Below are 20,010 nucleotides of genomic sequence, written 5' to 3'. Positions count from 1 at the left end.
CATGCGTCTTTTCTGAGCGCTGATTGGTAGCCACAGCCTGCTTAGCTCCAGCACAAGCCAGGAAAGGGAAGGACTCAAAGACTAAGTGCGGAAGGAGGGTCAGGATTGGACACAGCAGTACTTCCCGGTTTAAAGGCGCCGGAAACAGGGTGTCCCAAAGGGAGAGTGTTCTTAGGCCACTGGGGTGGGTTTGCGTTGCGGAGGATACGGAGGATACCCTCTCCTTGAAGGGCCCGGTGACCCTCCGCTATTCCCTAGGGCCTCACGGCTTCCCAGCGCCGCCCTTGTCTTCTGCCTAGACTCGGGGCGTCTGTGCCTCGACTGTTAGGTACCAGATTTCAGTTTGCCAGTGCCTAGGCCATGGCGCCTCCTGGTGGCTTGGAGGACCCGCGGCACGCTCTAATGGTAGCGGCGTGGATAGGCCGGAACTGTCCACTTTCCAGTCACAGTCTGGTGGCGAAGGTTGGAGGCTTGGGAGCGGCCACTGTGCGGACTAAGTACACTTTTTCCTTTATTTGTCGTTTCCAGAACTAAGTTTGTGGGAAAATGGTTTTCGTTAAGCACCTACCGAAGACCAAGCTCTGTCTCAAATGTTACTTTTCTGAGAGGATTTCTGTGATCACCCAATCTGACATAGTGCCGGCAAAAAGGACACGTTTCACACTTATCCTCATGTTACTCTTTTTTGTTTCGTTTTGTGTTTTTGAGACGGAGTTTTGCTCTGTTGCCCAGGCTGGAGTGCAGTGGCGCGATCTCGGCTCACTGCTGCCTCCGCCTCCCGGGTTGAAGCGATTCTCCCACCTCAGCCTCCCGTGTATCTGGGATTACAGGCACGTGGCACCACGCATGGCTAATTTTTGTATTTTTAGTAGAGACGGGGTCTTACTATGTTGGTCAGGCTGGGCTTGAACTCCTGGCCTCAAGTAATCCGCCAACCTTGGCCTCCCAAAGTACTGGGATTACAGGCGTGAGCCACTGCACCCGGCCTTGTATTTTCTTTATAGCATCTATCACTTACAGTGTTTATATATTTGTGTCCTTGTTTGACAGCTCCCTGAACTAGAATGAGGGTATCGTCTCTGCCTTGTTCCTTGCTGCACCTCCAACACTAGGTGCCATACTTAGCACATAGTAAGTGCTCAGTAAAGATGTTTGACTAAATTAATACTTGAAACTAGGAAGGATTCCCAGAAGTGGTAGGTAACTGCCTCCAAGAGTTAACAGTCCTCCTGGATATATATGAATATTTATTCTTCATGGAAGGTGGTAGAGTATCCCATGTGGGTTCCCTGGTTATAGGTTCAATCTTGGCATTGACATTTGTTTTAGTGAATGTTACCTTGGATATGTCACTTTAGCTCTGAGTTTATTTCCCTTATAATAGTACCTATTTTGTAAGACTTCTGTGAGGATCCAAAGATAATACAGCTGTGAAAGCTCCTACATATGTATACTGCTTTATGGGTCACAGAGCTTTATATTAGCACAGGTTATTAATGACTGTACCACTTGTGCAGTCAGAGGAAAAGTTTTAAAAGATGGCCCTGAATCTTCACAAGAGTTGGGTAGATGGGGTGGACGGGATAGAAAGTTGACTATCTTTCTATCTATTACAGCCGTGGCTCACGCCTGTAATCCCAGCACTTTGGGAGGCCGAAGCTGGTGGATCACCCAAGGTCAGGAGTTCAAGACCAGCCTGGGTAATATGGTGAAACCTCGTCTCTACTAAGAATACAAAAATTAGCCAGGTGTGGTGGTGGGCGCCTGTAATCCCAGCTACTCGGGAGGCTGAGGCAGGAGAATTGCTTTAACCTTGGAGGCGGAGGTTGAGGTGAGCCAAGATCATACCACTGCACTCCAGCCTGGGCGACAGAGTGAGACTCTCCCCCCCAAAAAAGTTAACTAATTAACTAGCACATGGTCTCCGTATTCAGGTAGTGTTTTTTTGTTTGTTTGTTTGTTTTAAAACAGAGTCTTACTCTGTCGCCCAGGCTCAAGTACAGTGGCTCAGTTTCAGCTCACTGCAACCTCCATCTCCCGGATTCAAGTGGTTCTCCTGCCTCAGCCTCCCAAGTAGCTGGGTTTACAGGCACCCACCACCGTGCCCAGACAACTTTTGTATTTTTTTTTTTTTGAGACGGAGTCTTGCTCTGTTGCCCAGGCTGAAGTGCAGTGGCGTAATCTTGGCTCACTGCAACCTCCACCTCCCGGGTTCACGCCATTCTCCTGCCTCAGTCTCTGGAGTAGCTGGGACTACAGGTGCCTGCCACCACGCCTGGCTAATTTTTTGTATTTTTAGTAGAAATGGGGTTTCACCATGTTAGCCAGGATGGTCTTGATCTCCTGACCTTGTGATCTGCCTGCCTCAGCCTCCCAAAGTGCTGAGATTACAGGTGTGAGCCACCACGTCCAGCCCAAGTTTTGTATTCTTAGTAGAGACGGGGTTTTACCATGTTGGCCACGCTGGTCTCAAACTCCTGACCTCAGGTGATCTGCCCACCTCAGCCTCGCAAAGTGCTGGAATTACAGGTGTGAGCCACCGTGCCCAGCCATCTTCAGGTAGCTTCTGAGTCATGTCAACTACTCAAGAATGTTCAGCTCTGCCGGGCGCGGTGGCTCAAGCCTGTAATCCCAGCACTTTGGGAGGCTGAGACAGGCGGATCACGAGGTCAGGAGATCGAGACCATCCTGTCTAACACAGTGAAACCCCGTCTCTACTAAAAAATACAAAAAACTAGCCGGGCGAGGTGGTGGGCGCCTGTTGTCCCAGCCACTCGGGAGTCTGAGGCAGGAGAATCACTTGAACCCGGGAGGTGGAGCTTGCAGTGAGCTGAGATCCGGCCACTGCACTCCAGCCTGGGCGACAGAGCGAGACTCCGTCTCAAAAAAAAAAAAAAAAAAAAGAATGTTCAGCTCTAAAATTCTGAAACTCTCTTGGAAAGAAGGAGACAAAATCAGAGTTTTGTGGATAAAATAGGAAGGAACTGTGTCTGAAAGGGTGGAGTAGAGGGGAAGGCATTTCATTCAATGAAAGAATGTGGCAGGAACACAAGTCATTCCTCTAACTAACTAACTTCCCTCCCTCTCTCCCTCCCTCCCTTCTTCCTCCCTCCTTCCCTCCCTGTCTTTTTCTTTCTTTCTTTCCTTTCTTCTTTCTCAGGGTCTTGCTGTGTCGCCCAGGCTGGAGTGCAGTGGCCCCATCATGGCTCACTGCAGCCTTGATCTCCTGGGCTCAAGTGGTCCTCTCAACTCAGCCTCCCAAGGAGCTGGGATTACAGGCGCATGCCACCACACCCAGCTAATTTTTGTATTTTTAGTAGAGACAGAGATTGCCATGTTAGCCAGGCTGATCTTGAACTCCTGGACTCAAGCAATTCACTTGCCTTGATCTCCTAAAGTGCTGGGATTACAGACGTGAGCCACTGCCCCCAGCCCTTTCCTGAGATGTTTATTTAGTGTTTAGTCCACTTCCCCCTTTGCCCCTGTACACACACGCGCGCGCGCACACACACACACGCGCACGCGTTTCGTTGGTTCTACCTTCTAGCTGTTCTTCAATCAGCCAGCTTCCTTCTGTCTTCTCTGCCGCCACCCTAGGCTAAGCTGCAAGCCTGTGGTCCCGACTTCTACAGCAGCCTCTTTACTGGTTTCCCTGCCATGTGTTTTGTCTTCCCTCCAACCAGTTCTCCATGTTGTATGTAGCCAGAGAGAGCTTTTAAAATTGCAAATCTAAGCTTGTCATTTCTCTTTATAAAACCTTTCAGGTGGCCAGGCGCGGTGGCTCACCCCTGTAATCCCAGCACTTTGGGCGGCTGAGGCAGGCAGATCACGAGGTCAAGAGATCGAAACCATCCTGGCCAACATCCTGAAACCCCGTCTCTACTGAAAATACAAAAATTAGCTGGGCGTGATGGCACACAGCTATAGTCCCAGCTACTCGGGAGCCTGAGGCAGGAGAATTGCTTGAATCCGGGATGCGAAGGTTGCAGTGAGCCAAGATCACGCCACTGCACTCCAACCTGCCAATAGAGCGAGACTCCGTCTCAAAAAAAAAAACCAAAACAAACCTTTCAGGTTTCCGGCTGTGTGCCCTGGCTCACACCTGTAATCCCAGCACTTTGGGAGGCTGAGGTGGCCGAATCACGAGGTCAGGAGATCAAAACCATCCTGGCCAACATGGTGAAACCCCGTCTCTACTAAAAATACAAAAAAATTAGCCATGCGTGGCAGCCCCAGCTACTCAGGAGGCTGAGGCAGGAGAATCATTTCATCCTGGGAGGCGGAAGTTGCAGTGAGCTGAGATTGCACCACCGCACTCCAGCCTGGGCAACAGAGCAAGACTGTGTCTCAAAAAACAAAACAGACAACAACAAAAAATAAGCTGTGGGCCGGGCACGGTGGCTCACACCTGTAATCCCAGCACTTTGGGAGGCTGAGACAGGTGAATCACCTGAGGTCAGGTGTTCAAGACCAGCCTGACCAATATGATGAAACCCCATTTCTACTAAAAATACAAAACTTAGGCCGGGTGCCGTAGCCCACGCCTGTAATCCCAGCACTTTGGGAGGCCAAGGCAGGTGAATCACCTGAGGTCAGGAGTTCAAGATCAGCCTGACCAACATGGAGAAACCCCATCTCTACTAAAAATACAAAATTAGCCAGGCTTGGTGGCACATGCCTGTAATCCCAGCTACTCAGGAGGCGGAGGCAGGAGAATCACTTGAACCCAGGAGGTGGAGGTTGTAGTGAGCTGAGATTGTGCCACTGCACTCCAGCCTGGGCAACAAGAGTGGAACTCCATCTCAAAAAGAAAAAAAAAATTACAAAAATTAGCTGGGCACAGTGACATGCGCCTGTAATCCCAGCTACTCAGGAGGCTGAGACAGGAAAATTGCTTGAACCCGGGAGGTGGAGGTTGCAGTGAGCCGAGATCACGCCATTGCACTCCAGCCTGGGTAACAAGAGCGAAACTCCGTCTCAAAAAAAAAGAAAAAACCAAGCTGTGCCACAACCACCTTGGGCACATGTCATCAGGACCTCCTGAGGCTGTGTCACAGGCACGTCCTTAACCTTGGCAAAATAAACTTTCTAAATTGATTGAGACCTGTCTCAGATATTTTGGGTTCACATAGGTGTGAGGCACTAAGCCAGACCTATCTCCACTTTATACATGAGGAAAATGAGGTTCAATAATCTGCTCAAGATTGAGTCAGAATTTGAACCCAGGCAGGCTGGGCATATGAGTTAGTGCTGCACTGTATATTAACAGCTCTGTTACAGGAAACTCTTAACCCCACAGACTGAGGTTCCTGTTACTTTGTAGCTAGCTATATTTATTTTTCATCGTACTTAACATGATCATAATTAATTAACTGTGTCATTATACATTTCATGGCTATCTATCCCACAGGAGTCTAAACTCACTGTATTCCAGTCCCTGGCACACAAGGGGGGCTCATTAAATATTTATTAAATGAATATGGCCAAGCGTGGTGGCTCACATTTGTAATCCCAGCACTTTGGGAGGCTGAGGAGGATGATCACTTTAGGTCAGGAGTTCAAGACCAGCCTGGGCAAGATAGTGAAACCACGTCTCTACCAAAAATACAAAAATTAGCTGGACGCGGTGGCGCACGCCTGTAATCCCAGCTACTCGGGAGGCAGGAGAATCACTTGAACCCAGGAGGCAGAGGTTGCAGTGAGCCGAGATCACACCACTATACTCCAGACTGGGTGACAGAGGGAGACTCCATCTCAACAAAACAAAAACCCAGAAAGGGTTAGGCACAGTGGATCATGCTGTAATACCAGCGCTTTGAAAAGCCAAGGCGGGTGGATCGAGACAGCCTGGCCAATACGGTGAAACCCCATCTCTACTAAAAATACAAAAATTAGCTGGGTAAGGTGGCGGGCACCTGTAATCCCGGCTACTTGATAGGCTGAGGCAGGAGAATCGCTTGAACCCGGGAGATGGAGGTTGCTGTTAGCTGAGATAGCACCATTGCACTCCAGCCTGGGTGACAGACCCAGAGTCCATTTCAATAAAACCCAAAAAACAACATGCCAGGCGTGATGGCTCATACCTGTAATCTCAGCACTTTGGGAGGCTGAAGCGGGTTGATCACCTGAGGTCAGGAGTTCGGGACCAACCTGACCAACATGGAGAAACCCCCGTCTCTACTAAAAATACAAAATTAGCCAGGTGTGGTGGTGCATGTCTGTAATCCCAGCTACTTGGGAGGCTGAGGCAGGAGAATCACTTGTACCTGGGAGGCAGAGGTTGCAGTGAGCCAAGATCGCGCCATTGCACTCCAGCCTGGGCAAGAGCAAAACTCCATCTCAAAAACAAACAAACAAACAGAAATTATATTGTATAAGCCAAGAACATACAAACAGCATGAACTAAAAAAAAAAAACAAAACACTGTCCTCAACTTAGGTGTATGTAAGGATGTCTTGCTCGGCAAACTGGGCTAGTTAACAATAAAAGTGGCTTGAATGATGATGACATTGATGATTTGAATAAAATAAAATTTGAAAAAGCATTTCTAAATAAATGTTTTATATGTGATTTAAAATGTTACTAAATAATATGAGACTTACATTTTCCACTAAGTAGGTGTTTCAAGTAGACATCTTAATACTTCATATAAGGTTGACCAAAAACTATCTTTTAGTTCTTCTCCTTGGGATACATAAGGCATTGCCTCACATATTAAAATGTGCAGCTGAGTGCAGTGGTTCACACCTGTAATCTCAGCACTTTGGGAGGCCAAGGCGGGAAGATCTTTTGAGGTCAGGAGTTCGAGACCAGCCTGACCAACGTGGTGAAACCCCGTCTCTACCAAAAATACAAAAATTAGCCAGGCGTGGTGGTGCTTGCCCATAATCCCAGCTACCCCAGAGGCTGAGGTGGGAGGATCGCTTGAACGCAGGAGGTGGAGATTATAGTGAACCGAGATTGCACCACTTCACTCCTCCAGAAAAAAAAAAAAAAAAAAAAAAGTTGAAGGAGTAGTAAATTCACTTTTTTTTTTTTTTTTTTTTTTTTTTTTTTTTTTTAAGACGGAGTCTCATTCTGTCACCCAGGCTGCAGTGCAATGGCGTGATCTCGGCTCACTGCAACCTCTGCCTCCTGGGTTCAAGCACTTCTTCCTGCCTCAGCCTCTCGAGTAGCTGGGATTACAGGTGTGAGCCACTGTGCCTGGCTGTAAATTTATACATTCTGATGGTGGTGGCAGTAGTGGTGATTCCAGGTGAAAAAAAGTCAGATTTGAAGTAGGTTGAGATTTGAAGGAGAGTCAATTGGAGATTGCTTGGGAGACAAGTAGTGGGAATAAATGGCACTAGATTGGAGCCCCCAAACCCATGTATCACTGGGATTATCATTTCTAGGAAGAAAGAGGAACAATATGTACAAAGATATGGAAGAATGAAACCTTAGGGAAAGGTAAAGTTTCTTTTTGTATCAGAGGTAATAACTGCAGTGATTTGCCACTTTTAGTTACTAATTCACTAAATTTGACAAGCTGATTCAGGACAGTTATTCTTCGCAAGGGACTGGGCGGAAAATACCAGAATGAAAGAGTTTTTGTTTGTATTTTAATCTGTTTATAGAGAGGAGGTCTTGCCATGTTGCCCAGGCTGGTCTTAAACCCCTGGCCTCAAGGGATTCTTCCACCTTGACCTCCCAGAGGACTAGGATTACAGGTGTGAACCACTGTGCCCAGCCTTAAAGAAGGATTTTCTTTTAAGTTAGTTTTAATTTTTTTGTAGAGACAGGGCCTAACTATGTTGCCTAGGTCAGTCTCAAACTCCTGGCCTCAAGCAATCCTCCTACCTCAGTCTCCCAAATTGCCAGGATTATAGGTATGAACCACACTGAACCCAGCCAAAGGTTTTATTTATTTATTGAGACAGCGTCTTGCTCTGTTGCTCAGGCTGGAGTGCAGTGTCTGAATATCAGCTCACTGCAACCTGCGCCTCCTGAGTTCAAGTGATTCTGGTGCCTCAGCCTCCCAAGTAGCTAGGACTACAGGTCATGTACCGCCATGCCCGACTGGCTAATTTTGTTTTAGTAGAAACAGGGTTTCGCCATGTTGCCCAGGCTGGTATTAAACTCTTAGCCTCAAGCGATCCACCTGCCTCGGCCTCCCAAAGTGCTGGGATTACAGGCGTGAGCCGCTGCGCCCAACCCTGCCAAGGGTTTTTTTTGTTTGTTTTGTTTTGTTTTGTTTTGTTTGAGACTGAGTTTCACTCTTGTTGCCTAGGCTGGGTGCAGTGATGTAATCTTGGCTCATTGCAACTTCCGCCCTCTGGGTTCAAGCAATTTTTCTGCCTCAGCCTCTTGAGTAGCTGGGATTACAGGTGCCCACCACCACACCCAGCTAACTTTTTGTATTTTTAGTAGAGATGGTGTTTCATCATGTTGGTCAGGCTGGTTTCAAATTCCTGACCTCAGGTGATCCACCCACCTTGGCCTCCCAAAGTGCAGGGATTACAGGCATGAGCCACCGCGCCCAGCCCTGGCCAAGGGTTTTAATAACCAATGGTTAATACAGTTTTATGATACTCTCTGAGCAAGAGTAAAACCTAATTCCCAAAAACCCACTTAATCCTATTTCTTTTTTATGTATTAAAAATGTTTTAAAAGGATAATAACAAAGAACACTGTAACATTCGTCTATGTATCCACTACCCAAAATGAATAAATAGTATCATACCTATTTTCCTCCCTTTCTCATTCCCTTCAGGCATCGCTTTTTTATTAGCCTGCTTTCATTTTTTTTCTTAATTTTTAGTTTAATTTTTTGAGACGGAGTCTCACTCTGTCACCCAGGCTGGAGTGCAGTGGTGCAATTTCAGCTCACTGCAACCTCCGCCTTCTGGGTTTCAGGGATTTTCCTGTCTCACCCTCTGAGTAGCTGGGACTACAGGCCCATGCCACAATGCCTGGCTAATTTTTGTATTTTTAGTAGAGATGGGGTTTCACCATGTTGGCCAAGCTGCTCTCGAACTCCTGACCTCAAGTGGTCTGCCCGCCTAGGCCTCTCAAAGTGCTGGGATTACAAGCATGAACCACTGCACCTGGCCTAGTCTGCTTTTAATTCTTTGACTATGATGTATTTACACACACACACACACACACACATATACATACATCTATACACACATACATATACATATGAACATTTACATATATATGGTATATGGTATTTCTTAATGTTTTAAAAATTCATGTAATTTGTTTCATGTGGCACTTACTTTCCTGCATCTTGTTTTGTTTCCTTAACTTTGTTTTCATAATTTGTTCATCTAGATTAAGTTCATTGATTTATTTTATTTTCTTAATTTTTAAAATTATTATTATTATTTTTTAAGACAGAGTCTCGCTCTGTCACCCAGGCTGGAGTGCAGTGGCACAATCTTCGCTCACTGCAGCCTCCACCTCCTGGGTTCAAGCGATTCTCCTGCCCCAGCCTCCTGGGTAGCTGGGATTACAGGCGCATACCACCACACCAGGCTAATTTTTGTATTTTTATTAGAGACAGGGTTTTGCCATGTTGACGTGGCTGGTCTCAAACTCCTGACCTTAGGTGATCCACACACCTCAGCCTCCCAAAGTGCTGGGATTACAAGTATGAGCCACTGGCCCAGCAAGTTCATTCATTTAGCCTACTGAATGGTGTTTCATCACATGAATACACCCCAATTTGCTTATCCATTTGCTACTGATCGACATTTACATTGTTTTTAGTGTTTCATTATTACAAACACTACATTTCAGGGAATATCCTCCAACAGGTCTCCTAGTGCTAATTAATGGATGAGAGCTTTTTTTTTTTTCTCAGCTCACTGCAAGCTCCACCTCCCGGGTTCACGCCATTCTCCTGCCTCAGCTGGGACTACAGGCGCCCGCCACCTCGCCCGGCTAGATTTTTGTATTTTTTAGTAGAGACGGGGTTTCACCAGGTTAGCCAGGATGGTCTCAATCTCCTGACTTCATGATTCGCCCGTCTCAGCCTCCCGAAGTGCTGGGATTACAGGCTTGAGCCACCACGCCTGGCCGAGAGTTTCTATTAAGGAATGTTTTTAGAGGTTTTTTTTGAAACCACTATGGAAATATGTTTTATATTAAGACCCAGTTCATAGATGAAATAAAAATTTTACAAAATAATACCTGCCCTTGCTATATGCACTCTATTTCCTACTCTCTTGCATTCTGTCCTATTTCATTTTTGTAAAATGCTGGACATGACTCACTACATTGATTTTATGACTCACTAATGGATTGAAAAACGATGCTCTAAGGCATTTATCTGGAAGTAGACTTTCTAGATCAAAGAATAAGTGCATTTTCAACTTGAGTAGATATTATCAAGTTGCTTTCCAAAGTGGGTGTATCAGTTTTACAGGATATCAGAGTCCTAATTTTTCCATGTCCTCACCCACACTTAAAATGGTCAGGATTTTAGATTATTGATAGTCCTGTAGATGTGAAACAAATATCATTGTCAGTTTAATTTGGAAAAAATTAGCCAGGCGTGGTGGCATGTGCCTGTAGTCCCAGCTACTTGGGAGGCTGAGGTGGGAGGATCACCTGAGCCCAGGAGGTCAAGGCTGCAGTGAACGTGATTGGGCCACTGCACTCCAGCCTGGGTGACAGAGTGAGACTTGGTCTCATAAAGAAAAAAAAAAAAAAAGTTTTTTAGATGGTAGTTTTAAATATTTATAATAGTCAATTTAATCAAAATGGTCAATTTTTACTTTTGCTTTTTCATAATTTTATTGTTAAATTTTTATGTTGATTATAAAAATACTATATATTTTTTCAAATAATTTTGTTGTTGTTGTTGTTTTTGAGACAAGGTCTCACTCTGTCACCCAAGCTGGACTGCAATGGTGCAATCTTAGCCCACTGCAACCTCCACATCCTGGACTCAAACGGTCCTCCTGCCTCAGCCTCCCAAGTAACTGGACTACAGGCATGGGCCACCATGCCTGGCTAATTTCTGTATTTTTTGTGGAGACAGGGTTTCACCATGTTGCCCAGGCTGGTCTCACACTCCTGGACTCAGGTGATCCACCTGCCTCGGCCTCCCAAAGTGCTGGGATTACAGGTGTGAAACACTGTACTCAGCCTTTTCAAAAAAAAAAAATTTTTTTTTTTGAAATATGGAATGCTTCATGAATTTTTGTGTCATCCTTGCACAGGGTCCATGCTAATCTCTGTATTGTTCCAGTTGTAGTATATGTGCTGTCAAAGTGAGCACCAGATAATTTTGAAGTTGGTTGGTATTTTGTTTTGTTTTGTTTTTACAACTTTAGATATTTAATTGCCCTGGAGTTGATTTTTGCCTATCCTTTTATGTCTTCTGATACTTCAGCCCCTCATTATGTGATTCTTCACCAACTTGGGGACTCTGCTTCTCCTCTCCTCCCTCAGAGTGTTTTTCTTGAAGAGAATGGGAATACAAAAGGCCCCAGGCTTAGAATAGCTCTTAGAAGGCCTTTAAAGAAGCAAGTGGGAGGGCCGGGCACACCCAGCCAAGAAGTAGCCTTTGATTTTTGTAATTGCAGTCATCAAAAAGCATCATCAAAGAACTTTTATCAGACTGGGTGCGGTGGCTCACGCCTGTAATTCCAGCCCTTTGGGAGGCCAAGGTGGGCGGGTCAACTGAGGTCAGAAGTTCGAGACCAGCCTGGCCAACATGGTGAAATCCTGTTTCTACTAAAAATACAAAAATTAGCTGGGCATGGTGGCATGCACCTGTAATCGCAGCTACTCGGGAGGCTGAGGCAGGAGAATTGCTTGAACCCGGGAGGTTGCAGTTAGCTGAGATCACGCCGCTGTATTCCATCCTGGGTGACAGAGTGAGACTCTGACTCAAAAAAAAAAAAACCAGAAAAACCAGAAAAGTTTTTATCAGTGATTGCTTGCAATGGGCAATTAAGGTAGACACTGAACTAAATTTAGAATGTATTATTCACAAATAGAGTCTAAGAAGTTATACTCTGAAAATTAATAAAGCAGATAAGCAAAGGACAAACCATATAACAATAAAAAAGGTAGAGCAATCTAGAACTACTGTAGATAGTAAAGAATTAACATCAAACACATCAAAGTGCAATTCAAGGATAAAGGCATCACTGGGTAACGAGCAGTGCTTAGTATGTATTTGTTATAGGGGCTCCAAGTTCAGGGAAACTGTCATCAATCGACTAGGGAGGGTGGGTCTCTTCTGACTTCCCCCATCCTCTCCTCTTCCATCCTCCACACATGTGCCCCCCTCCGAGCTTTTTCTCCTCCAAGCAACATAAGCCTTACTAACGCTTGAAATCAGAGGAGGTTTTTCTTTGTGTTAGTACTCAGCTCTCAATAAATGGACCTTTACCCAGCATCAGCAGGAACCACCCTCAGGAGCCACTTTGTGCTGCCTGGCACGTCCACAGCAATTAGAGCAAAAGGACAGAGTTAAGGAAACTCTTTGAGGAAAATTTTCCCCACCCAACTTTGGCAGGGTCACCTGGGAGCCCTCTCATCAGTATTGCTGTTCACTGTGGTACCCCCATTGTTCCACTAGCACCATGTACTGAACTTCCTCTGTGTTCAATTCCTATAAAAGAAAGGAAGCCCTTGCCTCAAAGTGCTCTCAATTTATTTTTATTATTTTTTATTTTTTGAGATGGAGTCTCACTCTGTCCCCCAGGTTGGAGTGCAATGGCGTGATCTCAGCTCATCACAACCTCCGCCTCCCAGGTTCAAGAGATTCTCCTGCCTCAGCCTCCCTAGAAGCCGGGATTACAGGGGCTCGCCATCATACCCAGCTAATTTTTGTATTTTTAGTAGAGATGGGGTTTCACCATTGTTGGTCAGGCTGGTCTCCAACTCCTGATCTCAGGTGATTCCCTGCCTTGGCCTCCCAAAGTGCTGGGATTACAGGCATAAGCTACTGCGCCCACCCACACTCTCAATTTAAATACATTTGCACATTCAACAAGACTCATAAATGTCTTACCTAGCTGGATCAACATTAGAAAGGCCTCAAGGATTTTGCGGTTCGATATCACTGTCATAAAAATTGTTTCAATGTAGAAAAAAAGGTTAACATATTTCATACATATTCATTAAGAAATGTACATGGGCTGGATGCAGTGACTCACCCTTGTAATCTCAGCACTTTGGGAGGCCAAGGTGGGTGGATCACTTGAGGTAAGGAGTTCAAGACCACCCTGGGCAACATGGTGAAACCCCATCTCTACTAAAAATACAAAAGTTACTCAGGCATGGTGGCATGCACCTGTAATCCCAGCTACTCAGGAGGCTGAGGCAGGAGAATTGCTTGAACCCAGGAGGCAGAGGTTGCAGTGAGCTGAGATTGTACCACTGCCCTCCAGCCTGGGCAACAGAGTGAGACTCTGTCTCAAGAAACAAAACGAAAAGTGGCTGGGCGCGGTGGCTCACGCCTGTATTCTCAACACTTTGGGAGGCTGAGGCGGACGGATCACCAGGTCAGGCATTAGACCAGCCTGGCCAACATGGTGAAATTCTAACTCTACTAAAAAAATATATATATATATACACACACACACACACACACACATATATATATATAAAAATTAGTCGGGTGTGGTGGCCCACACCTGTAATCCCAGCCACTCAGGAGGCTGAGGCAGGAGAATTGCTTGAACCTGGGAGGCAGAGATTGCAGTGAGCCAAGATCGCACCACTGCCCTCCAGTGTGGGTGACAGAGCTAGATTCCATCTCAAAAAATAAGATAAACAAACAAACAAAAAACAAAAGTCAATGAGTGAGGTCTTTAACCATCTCTTCTGAAATAGTCCTGATCTCCTACCTATAGCTCTTGCTGCTCCATTTCCTGATTTTTAAATTTGTTTTTTAATAAAATTTAATGATCTGTACTTATTGATGTATACTTATTGACTAGTTGTTGTCTGTCTGCCCCACAGAATATAGGTTTTCAGAGAACAGGAACTTTTTATGTCTTTATCATTGCTATATCCCACTGCCCAGAATCAGTGCCTGGAACATAGTAGATCCTTTACAAATAGTGCACTTGTTGAATGAAACTGAATTAAATGAACATATATGTTATATATCCTTACTGCATTGATTGGTATATGAGAAAATTAAACAGAAGAAACTAACAGCAAGATAAGTAGTGTCCTAGACTCCAAGAAATCTTTCCAGACTAATCCTATTCAGCATTAGAAGTACAGTCATAGGCCGGGCGGGGTGGCTCACGCCTGTCATCCCAGCACTTTGGGAGGCCAATGTGGGCGGATCACCTGAGGTCAGGAGTTCGAGACCAGCCTGGCCAACATGGTGAAACCCTGTCTCTACTAAAAAAATACAAAAATTAGGCCGGGCACGGTGGCTCATGCCTGTCATCCCAGCACTTTGGGAGGCCGAGGCGGGCGGATCACGAGGTCAGAAGTTCAAGACCAGCCTGGCAAACATGGTGAAGCCCCATCTCTCCTAAAAATACAAAAATTAGATGGGCATGGTGGTGGGCGCCTGTAATCCCAGCTACTTGGAAGGCTGAGGCAGAATCACTTGAAACCGGAAGGTGGAGGTTGCAGTCAGCCGAGATCATGCCACTGCACTCCAGCCTGGGCAAAAGAGTGAAACTCCGTCTCAAAAAACAAACAACAAACAAACAAAAAAACAAAAAAGAAAATACAAAAATTAGCCAGGCTTGATGGTGTGCACCTGTAATCTCAGCTATTTGGGAGGCTGAGGCAGGAGACTTGCTTGAATCTGGGTGGTGGAGGTTGCAGCGAGCCTAGGTCGAGGCACTGCACTCCAGCCTGGGTGACAGAGTGAGACTGTCTCAAAGAAAAAAAAAAGTGCAATCATTCTGAATCTCTTACTCTGCCCCTTGAGAAGACTCCCCCACCAACCTCTTTTTCAGTTCAGGTGACTCAAGCAGGGCTGACCCCACCCTGCCTCCAAGCATCAGCTTGTGTCCCAGGCACCCCATGGCCACTGTTTTTGGTTTGGTACTGGCTCATGACTCAAGCTAGGTAGCAGGCAGAGCTTTCTGTGTTAGTCTGGAAAGACTTCTTGGAGTCTAGGCTAGGACACTACTCATCTTTTTTGTTTTGTTTTGTTTTTGTTTTTGTTTCGAGACAGAGTCTTGCTCTGTTGCCCAGACTGGAGTGCAGTGGTGCAATCTCACTTCAACCTCTGCTTCCCAGGCCCATGTGTTCCTCCCACCTCAGCCTCCCAAGTAAGTTTCCCTGGGACTTTTGCTGGAACTATAGGAAAAAGGATCAAGTCAGCCCAGTGCAGATGGTGGTCATTGTTCTACCATGCAGGGAAACCTCCCTGAGAACAAAACCACACTGATTCTAAAGCAGAGACTAGAGAGTGAGAAATAGAAAGAAAGAAACAGGGCCTGGTACAGTGGCTCTAGCCTGTAATCCCAGAATTTTGGGATGTTGAGGCAGGAGGATCGCTTGAAGCCAGAAGTTTGAGATCAGCCTGGGCAACAAAATGAGACCCTGTCCCTATTACAAAAAAAAAAAAAGAGAAGGAGAAGGAGGGGCTGGGGAGGAGGAGGAGGAGGAGGAGTGGGGGGAGGGAAAAAAAGGAAAGGGACATGTGGACAGTGGCCTGGTGATATCTGGGTCCCCAGCTTCAGTCCTGCCTACAGTGAGCTGCATTGTTGGGTTTTTCAGTTTATGTGAATGATTCAGCTCCTTTTGAACACAAGCAGTTTGAATTGGGTTTCTGTCACTGACAATCACAAAACACAACAAAACAAAATCATACCTAATACACTTTTAGCTGCATAATTTCTACTACATCGAATTTCACTTGTTTACTTAATATTATATACAGGTTTTTACCTAAGACTTGTGAACATTTTTATAGTTTATAAAATAATCTTGTATTTACATATCACTCAATTTTAACACAATTATGTGAGGTAGGGCATATATTTTTTTATTTAATAATTTTTTTTTTTTGAAACACAGTCTCACTCGGTCACCCAGGCTGGAGTGCAGAGGTATAATCATAGCTCACTGCAACCTTGAATTCTTGGGCTCAAAGGATCCTCCTGCCTCAGCTTCCCACAGTGCTCGATTACAGGTGTGAGCCACTGAGCCTGGCTAATTTTTTTTTTTTTTTTTAAGAGATGGGGTTTCAGGCCGGGTGCGGTGGCTCACGCCTATAATCCCAGAACTTTGGGAGGCCAAGGAGAGGGGATCATGAGGTCAGGAGTTTGAGACCAGCTTGGCCAATGTGGTGAAACCCCGTGTCTACTAAATACAAAAATTAGCTGGGCATGGTGGTGCAAGACTGTATGTAGTCCCAGCTACTTGGGAGGCTGAGGCAGGAGAATCGCTTGAACCCGGGAGGTGGGGGTTGCAGTGAGCTGAGATCGTGCCACTGCATCCCAGTGTGGGCGATAAAGTGAGACTCCGTCTTAAAAAAAAAAAAAAAAAAGGGATGGGGTCTCACCTTATCACCCAGGCTGGAGTGAAGTATGCAATCATAGCACACTGCAGCCTTGAACTCCTGGGCTCAAGGGATCCTCCTGCCTTAGCCTCCAGAGTAGCTGGGACTATAAGAGCAGGCTACCATGCCTGGCTGATTTTTTGTTTTTTTGAGATGGGTCTCGCTCTGTTGCTCAGACTGGAGTGCAGTGGCATGATCTTGGCTCACTGCAACCTCCACCTCCTGGGTTCAAGCGATTTTCCTCCCTCAGCCTTCTGAGTAGCTGGGATTACAGTCTTGCACCACCATGCCTGGCTAAGTTTTATTTTTATTTATTTATTTTTTGAGATAGGGTTTCACTCCCATTGCCCAGGCTGGAGTGCAGTGGTGCAATCTCAGCTCATTGCAAACTCTGCCTCCCGGGCTCAAGTGATTATCCTGCCTCAGCCTCCCCAGTAGCTGGGACTATAGGCATGTGCCACCGCTCCCAGCTAATTTTTGTATTTTTTTTAGAGATGAGGTCTTGCCATGTTGCCCACTTGGTCTCAAACTCCTGAGCTCAAGTGATCGGCCCACCTCAGCCTCCCAAAGTGCTGGGATTATAGGTGTGAGCCACCGCGCCTGGCCTAATTTTTTAATTTTTTGTAAAAATAGGATCTCACTATGTTACCCTGGCTGGTTTTGAACTCCTGGGCTCAAGTGATCCTTCTGCCTTAGCCTCCCAAAGTGCTGAGATTATAGGTGAGAGCCACCGTGTCTAGCCAAGAAATATATTTTATAGTAACCCAGTACACACGCACACACACAGGCACACACTCTTAAAGTTGCACAAAACAACACTTACCTTAGTGCCTTTGACATTCTCTGATATTTTCTATTCTATTTTTTAAAAATTCTGACCGGGCGCAGGGGCTCACGCTTGTCGTCCCAGCACTTTGGGAGGCTGAGGCAGGCAGATCACAAGGTCAGGAGTTCGAGACCAGCCTGGCCAACATGGTGAAACTCCTGTCTCTACTAATAATACAAAAATTAGCTGGATGTGGTGGCACATGCCTGTAATCCCAGCTACTTGGGAGGCTGAGGCAGGAGAACTGCTTGAACCTGGGAGGTGGAGGTTGCAGCGAGCCAAGATTGTGCTACTGCATTTTAGCCTGGGTGGCAGAGTAAGACTCTGTCTCGGGAAAAAAAAAAAAAAAAAAAAAATTCTGTTTTATTTCAGCACTTTAGAAGGCCAAGGCAGGTGGTTCCCTTGAGTCCTGAAGTTTGAGACTAGCCTGGAGAGACCCTGTCTCTACAAAAAATAAATATACGTCTGTTTTCTTGCTGTGTCCAACTCAAGAATAAAAAAAAGAAAAGAAAAGAAAAAATATACTAGTTGCAACCTACAGTTTGTTTTGTTTGTTTGTTTGTTTTGTTTGTTTTTTGCTGGAATGAAGTGGCGCCATCTCAGCTCACTGCAACCTCTGCCTCCTGTGTTCAAGCGATTCTCCTGCCTCAGCCTCCCAAGTAGCTGGGACTACCGGCAGCCACCACCACACCCAGCTAACTTTTGTATTTTTAGTAGAAACAGGGTTTCACCATGTTGGCCAGGCTGGTCCCGAACTCCTGAGCTCCAGTAATCTGCCTGCCTTGTCCCAAAGTGCTGGGATTATAGGCATAAACCATTGTGCCTGGCTGCAATCCACAGGTTTTTTTTTAATTGTTTTTTTTTAGAGACAGGGTCTTGCTCTGTTTCCCAAGTTGGAGTGCATTAGCATGATCACAGTTCACGGCGGTCTTGAACTCCTGGAGTTTTCTATTCTGTGACTACCTTGTGTTATTCTTGTCTCAATTTTTGAATGGAAGGGAATTGTTTAAGGTGTACAAGATGGAGGTGATATGGTGTGGTGGTTGAGTCTCGGCTGGTGGGTCTAACAGATTTGTGTTCAAAGCCTGGCTTTGCCACTAACTAGCTGTGTCCTTAGGCAAATTATACTCTAAGTCTCAGATTCCAATTTGCAAAATGAGAATAATAATATATAATAGTTCCTGCCCCATTAGTTTATTATGAGGATTGTTTTTTTGGTAGAGACATAGTCTTGCTATGTTGCCCAGGCCATTCTGAAGCTCCTGGCCTCAAGTGATCTGCCTGCCTCGGCCTCCCAAAGTGCTGGGATTACAGGCGTGAATTTTGGTGCCAGCCTACTATGAGGATTAATGCTTGTGAAGTGTTAAATATAGTGTTTGGTACACAATAAAAATTCAATTAATGTTGTCAGTTACTCTTAAGTATAAATTGGGGACCAGGAAGGCAAAAATGGAATGTGTTTTTTACAGACGGACAGAGGGGAGCCAGGACACAGCTCAGCTTGCTCGTGCCCAGAGAGAGTTAAGCTGAAGGCAGGGGGCATGCAACTGTGTGTGGGAGCTGGACTAAGCAGCTGCGACAGGGCAGACAGTGTGAGAAAGCTGTTGATGAGAGCTGCTGCTGAATAAAATCATATTTCACCTGTCTATGGCCCCCCAAGTGTTCTTTCTGCTCATCCATCCACTACCTCTGGACCTCAACATGACTTTTGGCATAGTCTAAACCTGACACTCATAACACAGATTTTTGAGACAGGGTCTTGCTCTGTCGCAGAGGCTGGAGTGCTCTGGCATGATCACGACGCACTGCAGTCTTGGCCTCCTGGACTCAAGTGATCCTCCCACCTCAGCCTCCCAAGAAGCTAGGATGTTCCACAAGCACATTCCACTACACCCAGCTAATTTTAAAATTTTTCATAGAGATGGGATCTCCCAATGTTGCCTAGGGTAAGAATTCCTAAACTCAAATAGGCCTTTTCCTTCTGAGACTTTAGTTCCTGGGTGATCTTACAGGTGCTTCTGTTTTCCCCTCAAGTGGAACAAATTGGCCCCCAGCCCAATCTGCAGAGACAGCTTTGCCTTGGGGAATTTACCTGATGTAGAACAAAGACGGGAGACAGGCCAAGTTGTAGTTATTTGACTTTCATGATTAAGAGAGCCCTGAAGCAAAGAGACCTTTCATCTGGGTCCCTGGGCAGAAGATCCATAATTCTTTCTCCAGACTCAATGGTTGTTCTAGGTAGGAACCAGAACCACTTGCTGGAAGCCTGCCTTGACTTATTTGAATCGATTACTGCTTTTCTTTCTTTTCCATTCTAAGCTATTATGTTTTTATGGTACTAAGCAGATTTTCTTGAAAGCTACTAGAAAACTGCCTGCTACCTGAAAGCAGCAACTGTTTTCTTCTCTCCTGCTTTTTACCCCATCCCAATGCTTCTCTTTTGGGGCTTGTTATCTAAGTTATTTCCCTGAGGCAAAATTTCCCCATTCTTTCAGCTCCCCTCCTCCCAGATTGAGAAATTCTAGGCTTGCCCTGGACTTCTCTTTTTAGTCTCTGGGGTTTTTTTTCCTTTCTTTTTCTTTTTCATCAGGCACCAAGTCCGGAGTTTGCGTGGCTCTGATGTCTGCCCGTGGATCACTGATTGACCAGGCTGAAGCCAGCGGGTCCTTTAGATCCCGAGGGATAAAAGAGCAGG

At 45.7% G+C, this 20,010-nt stretch overlaps 1 long non-coding RNA gene and 1 other non-coding gene across 3 annotated transcripts; one reads left to right on the top strand and one right to left on the bottom strand.

Moving 5' to 3' along the window:
* The first annotated feature begins 108 nt into the window (after nt 1-108).
* Nucleotides 109-6,540, top strand: LOC140712764 (uncharacterized). 2 transcript variants are annotated; one of them, XR_012094498.1, is made up of 2 exons: nt 109-1,676; nt 3,765-6,540. It is a non-coding gene; the product is annotated as an uncharacterized lncRNA (long non-coding RNA). The 2 variants fall into 2 exon arrangements; XR_012094497.1 differs by having other exon boundaries at nt 109-1,700.
* A 4,628-nt stretch (nt 6,541-11,168) lies between these two features.
* LOC119623948 (U6 spliceosomal RNA) lies at nt 11,169-11,272 on the bottom strand. Its single transcript, XR_005240048.1, has one exon. It is a non-coding gene; the product is annotated as a U6 spliceosomal RNA (small nuclear RNA).
* Between the last annotated feature and the right edge of the window lie 8,738 nt (nt 11,273-20,010).

The sequence above is a fragment of the Chlorocebus sabaeus genome, chromosome 11 (assembly GCF_047675955.1).
Source record: "Chlorocebus sabaeus isolate Y175 chromosome 11, mChlSab1.0.hap1, whole genome shotgun sequence".
NCBI classification, from domain to species: domain Eukaryota; kingdom Metazoa; phylum Chordata; class Mammalia; order Primates; family Cercopithecidae; genus Chlorocebus; species Chlorocebus sabaeus.
Note: the sequence above shows the minus strand (reverse complement) of the source record. Positions and strands in the feature narration are given on the sequence as shown.